This window comes from Cheilinus undulatus, linkage group 8 (assembly GCF_018320785.1).
Source record: "Cheilinus undulatus linkage group 8, ASM1832078v1, whole genome shotgun sequence".
Taxonomy (NCBI): domain Eukaryota; kingdom Metazoa; phylum Chordata; class Actinopteri; order Labriformes; family Labridae; genus Cheilinus; species Cheilinus undulatus.
In genome coordinates this window covers 14,388,973-14,402,822 of record NC_054872.1, presented here as the reverse complement: position 1 = coordinate 14,402,822, position 13,850 = coordinate 14,388,973, and positions in this window count along the sequence as shown.

The following is a 13,850-nucleotide window of genomic DNA, read 5'->3' as shown; positions in this document are numbered from 1 at the left end:
TCAGGATGTGAAACAGATACATCGATAACGTCTCCTCCTGTAGTTATCATTGTTTTGATAATGCCTCATCTCAACTTTTTTTATCTTTCCGGGCGATTATGCAAAACAGAATATAGTTCTAATTATCACAGACACATGAGCCGCTCTGTTTAACTCCAGTTAGAGAGCGATGTTACTGCAGATCATCAACACAACTTCTCCCAACACTCATTTTTCTGCAGCTTTTTAAAGAAATGCACCAATGACAATCCAATTTACAGCATGTTTACCGTCTGTGTCATCAAACAGCTCCCCGTTTACATTTAGTCTCTAATTTACTGCTCAGCGTGGAGTGAATCTCCCACATGCTACTTCTCCAAATATTTTGGTCCAAATGTGATTTTGTTTGATAGAATGACAATAACGTGTATTAAAGGGAGGCAGATGATTCCCAGACGTCTGGGGTGCTCTGACATTTACTCGAAACACAATTAAATCCCAGAGTTATGGCTTCTTTAGGGTTCCAAGCTTTCCCTTTGATCCCACAGTGTCCCCGTCTCCTGTCGTGGATTATAGGGCCAAACGGGCTATTTAGGGAAAGGCCAGTCAGGTCCAAATGGGGCTGCTGGAGGAACTCAGGCTCCACTGGCCTCAGGGAAAGCTCCAATATGACTGCCACAAATCTAACAGTGGAACCAGCTGCCCTACAGCTTGGCTCCAATTTGACTCCGACTGAGTGCCATTCTTTGAAATAATGTTGACAATTACACAACAACAGGAATAAATGCACCAATGTAGGGTACTTTGTAGGTGCATTTGCAAGATGCATACTGGTTCTACAAGCTTACAAACAAGATCTTTCAAGGAAAGCTTAGCAAACAGACATGATTTGATTCTAAAAATAGCAAATAAGAGAAACCTACATGAGTGAAATACAAACATCTGAAATGTAAGCCAGTCAAGTGTTCTTCATTTCATTTTTCTAAAATTCAAAGTGCATATTTAATGTGAACTTAACAATGTTAGAAGGAGGAAGAACAGATCTAGTAATCGCACCAGGAGACATACCTAACCTTCAGTACTAATACAAATAAAGCTATAAACAAGCTCTAGTATGCTATAAAGAAGTACTTTTTTCTGCTCACAGATATCTTTATTATACCCTAGTTCCTACAACTAAAGGCCTGCTGAAAATTATCTCTAAGTAGAGATGCACTGATACCGATGCCAGTATTGAGTACTGGCATGGATACCAAGCCTAAGTTCTTGTACTCATAAAACAATGTTAATCTACTGTTACTGTTACTGTTGTATCACCTGTCAGTATTCATATAGATGGGTAAAGTTGGAGTCTCCAGTTTGGTGATAGTTTAACAAATGGGGGAAAAAAGGAGAGCAAACAGCAAACAATGTAGTGCTAAACTTTGAAAAAGAGAATGGAAATAAAACAAACTTTAAAAATCATCAAAACAACTGTTATGATATTAAGACGTCATATTTGTACTCTGCACTGGAGAGTACCTTAGTATAAATACTTGCACTTTATTTAGTCCAAAAAAGTAGTATCTGTGCATCCCGTTAATTTAGAACAGGTTTGTTTTTCATGTCTGGTTTTGCCACTTTAAAATATGTGAGCTTAAAGATATCTTATCTGGAATTGTAAGGAATAGATATCGTAAAAAATTATATTACACCAAAGAAGTCATTGGAAGCTTCTGTGATGGATCACATTATCATGTACTCTTTATCCTCTCCACAAAATGTTTTTTAATACAGATGGAAAAATTAGCATCCCATTGAATCAATGAGTTGCTTTGTCTAGTGAAAAAAACAAGCTGCTGCTGTTAACTGTGATGACCCTCTGGTATTTTTGGTTCTTGTTGTGTTGCAGGTGATTGGTAGGTGTAGCTGTGCAATCAGCCCGACTGGAAGCACCTGGGCCCAATGCTCCCAGCCACCATAGCTGTCTCTTGTTTTTGGGGGGCAGCATCCTTTGAAAGAATCAGCCTAAGAAGAGCAGCCTTCATAGCCTATAAAGACTTCCTATGGTCCTCTTATTTCTGACTGGGTGCATGTTTGCAGCATAACAGCTGCGATGTGTTAGCTGTGGTACATGTCAGCTAAAAACGCCACAGCACTGGGTGTTGGCTCCCTGAGTCTTCCTGCTCTGTCCTTCTCCATAAGTTGCACCTCGATAAATTTCCCTTAAAATGATTTGAGTCACTGTATACATGAGCCAGAAAAAAAATCAGAATCAAAGCACTTTGTGTAAATAATGTGTCTCCCCAGAAATGCCAAACTAAGCTTTTACTTCAGAAAGCACAAACCAGGAGTATAACCATGTTGTTTATCTCACCTTTGACATATTTTATGGATGTTGTCATACAAGCACATTGCCTGCATAAGAAGATTAGTACCAGCAGTAAATCAAATGGTTTTGCAGTTATTATGATGCAGCCATTCACTGATCTAACATAGCTGTTAGGCCGATCTGTAATGCGAAAGTCTAGTCTAGTCCACGGAGGACTCCTGAATTGTCAGCCTATCAACTTCAACCACTACACTGGAACTATCTAAGCTAATATAACATCATTTGATTTTGCCTAATACTTTACAGATAACTAAAAGTTTTAGGGTGTTTTTGTTTAACTTTAGTAGATAATGCTGTTTGAGTACAAACCAATTACTTACATGTAAAACTATGTTACATGGTTAAGTGAAGAGTCACCTATTTTTTTTTAATTGAGAAATTTTGGACCACGAAGGATGCACTAGGATGACTGTCCATGGAGAGGTGCATTTGTCAACCACATTTAAAGAAGTCCTAGACATGGGGACGTTTTCTACGCTCTGCTGTGAAAACATTGCTCCCTCTGCAGGATGCAGCCCCCAAAATGAGACAAAACTAAAGAAAGCTGTCACCTTAGGGTGCATTCACACCAGAGCTGTTTGGTCCATTTTAAACAAACTCTGGTCTGTTTACCTAGATAGTCTGGTTCGTTTGGAGTGGTGTGAATGCTCATACAAACTCTGGTACAACCACACAAGCTGGTCTGCTTAAAAACAGGGGTCTCGGTTAGCTTCCAAACGATCCCTGGTGCAGTTTGTTTGAGGTGTGAAAGCAAAGTGGACCAACTTGTGAACCAAAGGCATAAGGTGGTACAAGGCGTTATAGTTCATGGATTTATGTCATTTGATACACTCAAATAGATGTCTGTACCTCGCTTTGTGTCTGTGTAACCATGGCAACACGTGGTAGTCTCTCTCTCTCAAGTTGGCTTTTCTTTTTCTTTGGTACTGATTCATTCGTCTCATGTAAAGCACAAAATGCTGGTCAGCTCGCTGCATGGTCGTCTGCTCATAGTGCTCCAAAGCAAAAGTAGAAATTCCAAGACAGCATAAATTTGGTGAAAAAAAGACAGAAGGAGATAGATTTCTGGTTTGGTCTTCTTCTACGTCTCCTTTTCTTCTTCGCCGCTTCTTATTTAGGATAACTGCGCCACAGACGTATGGTTTGGTTTTTTTGACCAAGGGCAATGTGAATGTGAACCAAACCAAAGGAAAGAGCAACAATGTTGTGCTCAGTTACACTTCCAATTCTACTGACATCAAAATCTGATCATGATTTGCAATTTATTTTTCAATGGCCAAAAAAAATTGTAAGAAACTGTAGTCTTTGCAGGGATGACATTTCTGTCTCAGAAGTCCGCCTGAAGTTTGAGCTCTGTTCCGACTTCAGACAAGTGTCATCCCCTCAGTTATGATAGTTTCTAAAACTCTGCGATGGCCTGATTCTTATCACTCCAAACTTCCATCAAGTCCGAGATGGTGTCTGTGCTCCTCATTGATCTGGCTTAAGGTCCCCACCTCTCTGGAGAAATACCCCCAGCTCAGGTGGATTTACTATTGATCCCCATTTCCTGCGGGGTGATATACCTTCATCCACACACACATTTAGTCTCTAGCTTACTGACAAGGTGTGCAGTGCAGATATACACAGAATATTATGACAGAACTGATGGACTGTGAGAGAAAAGTTTTCCCTTACGAGGCCACTCGGGGAGAGCTGACCCTTCATTCAACTATGACTGAAACACCTCAATTTAGATTCCGTACGCGCTGATCGATGAGTCTTTATGTAGCTCTGCCCTTTACAGTAGTGTACTACCAAGCTCTTTATTACTTTAATGCCTTTCCAGTGATGTCATCCTGAGGTCATGCTCAGACACTGGAGCTGTCAGTGGCGTTTTGATTGGCAGAGGCTCAGCCAATGGCGGCCTGGTGTGGCAGCTGGTTGTCATGAGAATGGGCAGGCAGGGGAGGGGCTTCGTTAGCGCCTCAGCCGTGCGATAGAATCGATATCTACCCCCTGAGGCATCGCCGCGCTCCCTCGGCCAGCCAGCAGAGAGGGGAAGACAGCCATGCTCACACTCACTCCACAGCTCCAATACTACAGCTCACAGGCGCTAAATGAGTGGGAGAGAGAGAGGGGGAAGGGGGTGAGGAGGAGAGAAGACAGAGCAGTCAAACATTTCAGGGCCCGCCATTCCAGAGTAATGAAGCATAGCAAGAGAATATACCTCTGCAACATTTGATAAAGATGGGCTGACACACCAGTCCAAATAGGTTCCTCTGTACGCCGGCACATGTCTATCCATCACCGCTCTGCATTACAGACAGGAAGAAAGGAAGGAAGGGAAGGGGGGCAAATAGACAGCAAAAAGAGAGTCAGAATTGACTGACAGGGAGAGAACAGGTGGGGAGTCAAGGGTGGAGAAAGAGATGTAGGGTGAATGGAGCGAATGGAGAGAGAGGGAGTCGGTGTACCCTTGGCAGCTGGTGGATCCTATCAAGGCCGATTGGTTGTTGAATGAGGCTCGGGAGGCCCGTGTCCTTGTACCCACCGGTTTGTTTTCACTCCCTCACTTCACTCTTGCAGCGAAAGACAATAAAGAAGCAAATGAGTAAACGTTGCACATTTTACGTCCTCATCATCCCTGCACTCTGTCTCTCCATCTGTTACTGCCTCACCAGAGCTGTAAAAAAAGAAGAAGAGAGGAGGAAGAAGGGAGAGAGACGGCAGTCAAAGTTTTAGTCAGATTAACCACTGATCCTGAGGTGGCTGCTGTTAGATCTCACTGGTTTGGGGGGAAAGGATCTCTTATTTGGGCTACAACTGATCACTAAACAGTCTCAGGGGTGTTTTAAAATATAAAAAAAATCTGTTTGTAGCACTCAATTGACTGGCAAACAGTCCAGGGTGTACCCCAGGGTTCGCCCAGTAGCAGCTGGGATTGGCTCTGCAATCCTGAACAGGATAAAGTGATCTAGATAATGAGTGGATGGATGGAAATTGCCTTCATAACTTTGAAAGATGAGTGTGCTTATTACAAACACTAAGGTGATTTTAGAGGTGGTGTAGTTGCATTTTAACATGCATTCCTTAGGTGTGGTCTCAGGATACATCTAAGGACATCTCCTCTATTATTGACAACAAAAGTTTTAGCCTTTATATCAGTTTGACATCTGATTGGTTAAATACCTGGTATTAACCAAAAATCAGGAAAAAAGCACAATGGCTTGTGGAAAAGAGTAAAAAGTCACATGCAGGGGCAGTTTTAGAAATTTTGAGGCCACAGGCAAAGATCAACATGAGGCCTGTCCCCAATTTGTTTGAAGTAATCATAGCTAGTGAAGAAAAATATTTGAAGCATCTATTTTCAATTTAAAAGGCCACAAAACTGCAGAACAGCAGGACATATCCAAATTAGAGCAAGCAGTGTTCCCATCACCTCTGATGAGTGACAATACAACTCAAAGTCTCTGCAGGTTAGTATGTCTTTAGGCAACATATAATCTGGAGAAATAAACAATATCCACAGGTTTAAAATCAGTTATTCAACTAGAAATCTGGATTTTGTTTTTAGTTATTTCTTCATTCTATCACTTACTCTATTGTTTTATGGATTATATAATTCTAAATAGATCTACATTGCTATAAATGGGTTGGTATAAAGGCATGATAGACTTTTCTCAGGGGCCTGACCTTTAGGGGTCCAAAAGTCCATCTTTAGACTATCAAATCTATTTTGATGCTATTTTAGACACTCTGGGCAGCTTGTTTTGATTCTAAATACTCATCTTAATGATTGAAAGATTTTTTAGACAAATGCTTGCCTTTGCCAAATGGTAAAACTGCCCACACGTGAACAATGAGTTCACATTCACTCACAGGTTGCACAGCAGGACCATCAACTAGAGATGAGAACTGAAATCCAGTACCAACATGGTACCGGTACCAACACATCCACTTTGTACCATGCCAAATTACAAGACAGATTTCCGTGCTTCATTTCAGTACATCCCAACCGAACACAATTCCCAACACTCCAAAGGAGAGGCATGAAACATCCTATGTGAAAAAGTTGTTTCTATTACTTAAATGGGTATTTTATTTCTCAATAAATAACTATATCAAGACTGCTTTTTCAGCTGCAGACTTATAAAAAATGTTTTTCTCTTAAAACAATTTGATTCAGGCACCATTCAGGCACTGGCACCTTTTAAAAAGTATCAATGTATCACCAGTATCAGAAAATACCCAAATGATACCCAACCTCTCACTGCTATGACTTGTCATGAGATTTTTTTAGCATAACTTTTGATAAACTGTTTAAGTGGTGGTAATGGGCTACCATAGACTTTAAAAATTTCATAGACTATAACAATAGAAAGTTTTGAACTTGATTTTTGTGTCAAAGGCAGTGCCAGGAAACAGTAGAGTGCTGGCTGGAGGCCTTTAGGCTCATTTGCACTAACAAAGGCTGATGTTGCAGAATAATGTTATGCCCTCATTATTGTTCAAATAAATGAGAGTTGTCAACTTGTACTTATTTGAGTGGAATTGGAAATTTGACTTTTGATCAAATACATAATGAATAACAAGGCTGTAGAGAATAGCATTTAATGTCAGACTCTACAAGAGTTAGGCTAAATAGATAGAGCTCTCGAAAAAAGGTTTTAACTAAAGAATGGTGGTAAGAGCAATAACCCTTGGGCTGGAAAATAGTCCAACCCCAGCCCAATGAGAACATGTTGATATACCTCACTAAAACAGTACTTTGTTTTGGTGATGTAAGAGGCCCACCAATGCCACCAGTATATATCCTCAGGATAACATAAGGTTTCCACATAAATTTGTTAAAACTGAAAGCTGTGAGGACAACATTTCAAAATGGTAGGCCAACCAATTATTAACACTGCTTTTAAAACACAGCAATCATGCAAGCAAAAAGGTGAAAAAACACTTTACCTGACTCAAAACGCAGTGACCTTTGGCCTTTACAAGCTGCCAAGCACTTGCAGTCTTATTTAATTAGGCTGGTTTGGTAGAAGATGATTTGCAAAGCTTTAAGGATGCATTGCTGTCTGGTTGTTTTTAACTTGGCTTCAGACCAAGGTCTTGTTGAAATCTTCAGCCCTGCAGCTTGAGTCACTTGCTGTAAGTGCAGCATTGTCTTCCATCATCGCACAGTTGTAAATATAGCATTCTAAGAGCCAGAAATCTGAACACCTGGATGTATAAAAGTTGACTCAGTTGAAATTGATCAACAGTAGTAACAAACCCTGCTGACATATCATGGTTCTTCTGTACTTTTGGACAGTAAAAACTTTTGTTTTTGCACCTTTCAGCGAATTCATTCTTTTTAGAGAAACTGTGTTACTTGGAAACAGAGACAGAAAGAGAGAAGAGAGACAAATACAACAAATAAGCCTTGCCATAACACAACACAACATGGCTGCGCGTCGTCCCCAGGAGGTTGTATACGGAGGCCCGCTGCCTGCTGGCCGGCCAGGTACGCAGCTTTGCTCTCAAGTCTTGGTGTGATTAATGAAATCTTAACGGCAGGCCAGACACAAATATTCATCACCTGGCTGCCCCTATTGTAATGCATGTGGAGAAGCCGGAGCGTGACAGAGGAGAGGGGAGACGAGAGCCGGCCCAGAGACAAAACACAACACGGGGCACAGGGATTATTACCGGGCCCACGGAAACAACGCTTTTTGTTCTGCTCAACAAAATGGAGGCATGTGATTTATGGACAGCCAGCATCTGTTTGGAGCAAAGGGAGACACAGATTCATGTCTGCTATTATGGGCTGTCCATGTTAGCGGGGTGAGGATTTGAAAGAGGGGGGTTGTTGGTTGAGTCGGTTGCAGCCGTGAGGAGCAAGACCTTCTAGGAGGCCTACATTGGGTCTCATTCACCAATTGTTTTTAAAACCGTCTTAAACAGTTACTATGAAGATTCTGACATTCACCAGTTTTCTTATCTGATTAGTCTTTAGCAAAGAGAAAAAAATACAAGAACACTTACAAACATTTGGGTGCTGATATGACAGGATTAAAGGTCCAATTAGTTCTTGTTACAACTCAAATGTGCTCACCTAAGAATGACACAATCCTGGCTGTTCTGGGATCCCCTTGTTCTTCCATGAGCCTGCATGGAGAGCATCAAACACCAACAGCACACGTTCCTGCCTGTGCTGTGCCAACAAGGAAAGCCTGAGGCAGAGAGGGAAGCAGCAAAATCCCAGATCAGAGCAGACATCAATGGCAACAGAATGACTCTGACTGGTAAGAAGCAGAATAAAGAAGGAGCTGGGGTGGAGGAGGGTTGTGAAAAGCACCTTGTACAGAAGCCAGCAAAGCATAGCCAGGCTAGAGCACTTTAAATATGGCAGCATGAGTTTGATGGCCAATAGTATGCTCAGAGAAAATCAGAGCTGGCTGTCACCTGATGAGGGCTTGCATGAGATCAGCTAACCTCAGTTATATGGCAGCACCTGACTCCATGGCCTGCCTCAGCTAACTCTTTAAAACCAAAATGACCAAAAAAATCTTTGAATAAAAAAAGAGGACAAATACTTGGTATTGTTGTTGTATCTGTTGTAAGTGACGTATCAGGAACTTAACAGATACAGTCGGCCTTGCGTCACAGTTGCGTCGTAGATGGGGGTGGGGCATTTTGAGGGGAAAACAATTCTTTCCCCCTCGCCCGCAGCACTGTCAGCCTGCGGATTCTAAATTCTGATAAATATGCTAACCGCTAAAATGTCAAACATTGATTCCTTACAGCCAATTGACAGAGATAAATACATTAAAAGATTACTCTAATAGGATAAAATTCTTGTTCGTATCTTATTAAAGAGAGGACGAACAATCTTACTCAATGGCCTGATGTTTCATTCCCTGACATCTTCTGCTACCTGGTTGAATCACCCGGTAAGAGGCAAAAATCACATTTACCGATGAATTAAACATTACATAATTTCAATGGCTGACAAGGAAATTAGCACGTATTAGTGAATTTGTGCACCACACAATAGTTGTTATTGCACAACAGCCATCATGAGCTGCATATTGGTTACTGACGACTCAGTATATCACGCAGGGATTTACACACACAACATAGCCTCAAAAACTATTGGTCCCTGGAGGCACATAACTTTTTTACAAGTGACTGTCGGAGTTGTGCTTCATCACACACTAGTACACTGCATACTTGTTAGCTTTTGTAATGAGGCAAGGTAGCCTGGATAATGTAGTAGTTAATTAACTTCTCTTAAAACTAGTGATTGAACATTCATGTTAACTATGACACAGTTGAACACTGTTTAAATAAGGTGAACTTAACGTTGTCATACCTGTAATGTAATGAAGGGTTGACTACACATGTTTGGATTTTGGATCCCACAGGCGACAAAACTCATTCTCCCGCCAGATCGCTTGAAGCCACCACGTTCCTTTCCTCGGCTCTGTGATTCGATTTGGTAAAATATAAAACTTCAGATTTCGATTTTTTAACTTATTTTTTGTACAAAAGGGTACACAACAGTTCCCTTGCATTGTGGAAAGCGGTTTGTTTTCCCCCTCGGCGCAAACCGCATGTGATATTTTGTGGACGTTCCTCTTTATGCCGACTGTGTCTATGGGCGAACCCATTTTTGGGGGAAGATTACACCACTACCACATGTCACGCTGTTGTAAGGTGCCAAAGGGCTCCCACAAATGCAAGACAGTTTAGCTGCAGCCTAACTGTTCATCTGTGATACCATGTTATCTCAATACAGAAATACACGCTTAAACTTTTTCAATATGGATTGAACTTCTGTTTAGGGTTAGGGTAAGGGTTAGGATAGCAAAAGATAACAGTCAAAAACCTGACCTGCAAAACCTACCTGTGTGAGCTATGTAGAAAACAGAGGTACATAGCCAATGAGGCTAATGCTAAGCTCACAAAGCAGCTAGGTAAACTATATTTCTACGCTCTCTGCGATGTTTGCTTAAGCTAAAATTCTGGAGCTCATGTTGATAAAACTATCTAAGATGTAGGTAATGTAGCTAAGCAGCTACATAGTTAAAACTTTGCTCACAAAGCGGCTATGTAAGCCACGAAGGTACGTTATCTATGTAGCTACATTAGCTCGAGCTATATTTGCTAAAACTCATGTTGCTAAAGCTAATTTAGCATTACATTGGCCAGCAAATTAATTTGTCTTCTTTTTCTGAATATTATTCTTGTGTTTCTTTTTTTTTCAGACAACTAATTGTAGGAGATTTTTTTTTTACCTTACATGTTTTGACTGGCTAAGCTAAAGCTAACAAACCTGGAGTGATCCACCTTCGTCTTACTTCTGAAACATATCTATGCATAATTTTATCCCTGATTAGACCTCTGACCTTTTTCTCTGTTTAACTTATGAACTGTTTCTTAGTCTGTAATGTTTGCAGTGTGGTTATTTCATGAATACAACTGTCAGACTTTATGAATAAAGTTGGATTAAAAAAAATATGAAACTGGGACTACATTGTACAGGGAAATCACTGCTCTTCCTTTCAGAGATATTTGGTGTCTCTGAAATGAGCATATACTTCCTGATTATGAGCACCTTGCACTCATCTCTCTAAGAACACGTGCAAATAATTCAGCAGTCTCATAACATGTCATGAAGCACACTCTTGGTAACTTTTTAAAGGAAAAAATGAAAAAAAATTCTTCAGAAGACACTGGTGAACGAGGCCTAATGCCATTCTGTGAGTCTCTGACGTGGTAGTGAGTGGGTGAGGTGCTGTGCTATTGTATGTCACAAACAGAGTTGGGCCTATGGGACACCCAGGGGTGTTTTATTTTTTTTTCTTTCTGGAAAGATTCAAGTGTTTGGTGGGTGGGACTGAGATTGAGACAGCCAAAAAAAAAAGTTTGATACATCAGCGGATAATGTGTTACCACTGCGAGCACAAGGGAGGATGAAATCTATTGTATCATCACTCCCTGCAATAAATATGGCTTTGTGCGTGAGACTGATATGATCATTTTGATTTATGGCACACATGCAAGAGTTACAGGAATCCCAGAGCATGAGGTTGAGTGTGTATTTGTGTGGTTTTGAGTGTGTGGGAAAGGAGCAGAGGAAGGGACAAAGAGACATACATAAATACAGAAAGAGAGGGAATGAAATAGCCAGGCAGCGGAAGTGAGACAGAGTGCAGCAGACAGTGAGGGAGATTGTGTGTCGGTGTGTGCAGTGTAGCATTGACTCCTGCATGCTCCCAGTGATAGATAGTGTCAGGTTAGGCTGCTCAGTGGCAGGTCTCACACTGTCAATGCTGTGGCTGTGGGGAGAGCAGGGGCCTGAAATGTTTTAACACCCATCGCTGATCCCTGTCAACATACACACTAACACACATGACATCAGGCGGCACCGACTGATCCGTGTATACGTGCACCTGACTGTGCACTTCCATGTGCCTCTACATGCTTATGTGTTGGCATGTGAGTGTAACAGAGCGCACTTCATGTCCTTTTGTGCTTAGCATCATTGTGGAAGAATAAAAAAAATACTTAACATCTCCGTATCACAGCCTTAGAAAACAATTAAACCAGCCCAGTTTTTTTGTTTCGTACGGATCTTTTTTTTTTTTCCTCCAGGCAGCAACAGAGAGGGAAAAAAAGGCCCTCATTGTTCCATTGTTCACATTGTGTCATTCTTTGCCTTGGAACAGCAATTGTTTGCTGCACTGTTAGGAACACAATGGTGTTCACATAAAAATGAGCCACTTAGCTCGCACACTAAATTGCAAATTGCAAAGCGCTGCAGAGGAGAGTTGGGCTTTCCAAATTCGCTTATTCACATTTTCCGCTCCTTACCAGCCCTATAAAACCCGCCACTTCTGCTGAGGTGGACAGAAATGGTGACAGCCGCGGCGTACTCTCTATCTGTAACCAGTGTTTTGATAGAGTTGGAAAAGAGATATTCAATTACATGAGGGGAATTGTGTTATCATTGGCTATAATTGTTTGGGATCAAAATCAATAGGCTGTGGCAAAAAATACCAAACATACAGGGATTAACTATGAATGCAGTACAATTCATAAACTAAGAGGTGTGATGAGTTTGACATTTACGCCTGGAGTGGAAAGTTCCGTATCCATGCAGTCTTGTGCCCTTTTTTACTGTTAATCATAGATGGAGAAGGGGGTAACTTACAGGGCTAAAGCCTTAAATGTTTATACAACACAAATCTTTTGGTTTGGTATTAAGTATGTTTCTCTGGAGTGTTATGATAGAACATGCAAAAAGAAAAGATGGACCCTGCTGATCACAGCCGAACATAATCAAACTGATTTTATTTACCTCTAAAGGTTCATTTATGCCTCTTTGATGTTCAAAAATGTGGGTGTGGGTGTTAACAAAGGAATCCTCTAGTGGTCACTGTCTCACAAGGACATCCACTATTTCATAATTGCTGCACTGACTGTCCTCTTCCCAGCTGTTCTTTTGTTGTCTCTGTGCCCAGGTAAGTTAACATCACATATTTGTTTGTAGTTTCTAACAAGTCACAGTAATTAGTAATATTTATTCAAAAGGGGATGGAAACATAATTTTTCATTTGATACTTCCTTGCTGTGTTGACTTGACCTTATAAAGACAGTCTGGCTGCAGACCATTCATCTTTGATGGCCACTCTCGCAGATTGTTAATCTGAAATGCCTTTTATCTCAGAACAGAAATACCTAGAACCTTCAAAAATAAAAATTGAATTAAACTTCCATTTATGGTTTGGGTAAGGGTTTACAATAATGAGAAAGAGAATAATACAAATTAAAAATTAAAATTCTGACCTGAAAAACCTGATTACAAATATATTTAATAAAGTTGAGTACACAGTCTACAACAGAAAAAAAGCTTGTCCTCCATGAAACATTCTAACACAGCTGACGTAGCAAGCTTAGCTTAAGATAAGCTCACACAACAGCGATGAAAGTTACTTACCTGTGATAATTACGTAGCTAAGTTAGCTTTAGGAATGATTGTTAAAGTTCATGTTGCTAAAGCCAACTTAGCTATAGATAATGGAGCTTCGAAGCTGACTTAGCTAACATAGTTAAAGCTAAGCACACAAAGTAGCGATGTAAACTATGTAGGTACGTAATCTACATTGCTACATTATCTTTAGCTATGTTTGCTAAAGCTCATGTTGCTAAAGGTAACTTAGCCATAGATTACATAGCTGAAGCTAAGATCACAAAGCAGCTATGTAACTACATGAGTTATGTTAGCTCTAGCTACATTTGCTAAAGCTCACGTTGCTAAAGCTAACTTAGCTACATTGGCTTATATAGTAACGTTCATTATGTTGCTAGCGTAGCTATGTTAGTTTTAGCTAAAGCTAATGTAGTTAAATCTACATTCGTATTCATAAGGGTTGAAAAATAGTGTGTTTAACAGCCTGATTCCCACGAACGGTGTCTCTGGTTCCAAGGTTTAGGCTAAACCCTGAATATTTAACCCTTCTGGCTTCATTGC